Genomic DNA, 1817 nt, shown 5'->3' with positions numbered 1-1817 from the left:
GCAAATTAATGCTTATAAAGTTTTGTAAATACTTTACTTTAGTTTCGCATTTTACAAAATAAATGAAATAATAATTATCATTATTTTTGAGATGGATGTCATTTACAATTACAGTAATTTATAAAGGCACAATGTACCCGATGTACCCAAAAATGTACCCGATTCATAATATTGCTGCAATATAAAAAGGCCCTTCTAACTAGGGCACGAAATGCAGTCAATTTATAACGAAACGGATCATTAGAATGTGCGGGGATATATAGTGGGCTATGTGTAGGTTTGGTGTACACATTGGTGGATATATGCCCATTCTTAATAACAATATTGATGTCTAAGAAATGTATAACTATGCAACTTTTTTGTTCTTGCTTCAGATTTAGGCCATCTTCGTTGTCGTTGATACTTTCTTTATACTGCTGCAAAATTATGGACAGAGACAAAGAAATCGACAGGATTAAACGGATAGCAGAATCCTTAGGCATTGTTAGAAACTTTGTGATAAAGGATACAAAGGTCTCTAAACAAAACCCTAGTAAATACATAAATTTCACCTACAACAAAAATGTAAGAAGCGTTATGAAGGAGATTGCGGACATAAAAGAATCAACGGTGATTTTAAAACGAGCTCCTAATTCATTTAAAATTCTAAGAAACGATAAAGGGGATATTAGGAAAGAAGATAAAGCAGGAGTTTATAAGATCCCGTACGAGAACCAACAATTAGGATTAAAAAAGGAGTACATAGGAGTTACAACGAGGAAATTGAGGGTAAGGGTCAGAGAGCACAAATATGATGTTAGGAAAAAATCAAACGCAACTGTGCTGGCCCATATGGCCCAAGCCCAAGATTCCGTAATTGGATGGAAAGAAGCTGAAATCATTAAGCAAATACACTCTCCAACTTTAGCGAAGACAGCCTAAAAAATGGAAATATACAGAAGCAAACTTGATGATAGATGTATAAACGCCAGAGATGCGGAGGGCCTACCCTCAGCATAGAAGTTTGGTATTAAAAGACATACAAATGGCTTATGAATGACGACTTGATTCGCAATTCACGTTATGAGAGCATTTATAATTTTTGTTAACTATTACTTATTTATTGTTGTATGTTATTTATTTTTACAATTGGCATTTTTACACTTTAATTATTTTACTTAATTACTCAGTTGTCGATATTTTTGAATTTTAAATTTAATGTTCTATTTTTTGTGGTTATTCCATATTCGTTTTTTCAACTTGAAGATGATCTATGAAGTAGATCGAAAACGTTCGTTTTTTAAATAAACTCCCTCGGCAACGGATTAGGTGTTGATTATTTTGATTACAAATTTGCCGAGTACGTTTCCTGTTCAATGTTACACGACAATTGGAAAATGTTTTTCCTCAACGTAAGTGATGTCATTTGATATGTCAATCATTTCTACTTGTGATCCAATTGGTTTAAAATGGATTGCGCCGTTGTACGATTTATTGAAGGGTGGTAGAAACGATTCGGGAGGGATTTTGTTGAGCACTAAGCTAAAACCGTAATCACAACTCATTTACAATAATTGCTTTATTTTTATTTGCTATCGCGACACAAACAGCAACATCTTAACTCCAGCTGCTTAAAAATCCGGATGGCTTACGTGTATTTTGAAATTAATACAGCAATTTCAAAAACACTGGTGTTAATTTAACTATTGAATCATCAAAGAACAGGTTGCTTGCTAAACAAGCGATCAGTAGGTAAAAATCTTAGCTGTTCGCTGTATGAACCCGAAACTGAACTAATTAGAGATGCAGTAAAAAGAGTTCACCAAAGGTATAAGAAG

The sequence above is a fragment of the Centruroides sculpturatus genome, unplaced genomic scaffold (genome assembly GCF_000671375.1).
Source record: "Centruroides sculpturatus isolate CEXI.00-Female unplaced genomic scaffold, Cexi_2.0 scaffold2127, whole genome shotgun sequence".
Taxonomy (NCBI): domain Eukaryota; kingdom Metazoa; phylum Arthropoda; class Arachnida; order Scorpiones; family Buthidae; genus Centruroides; species Centruroides sculpturatus.
The sequence above is the reverse complement of the archived record's forward strand: the minus strand, read 5'-3'. Positions refer to the sequence as shown.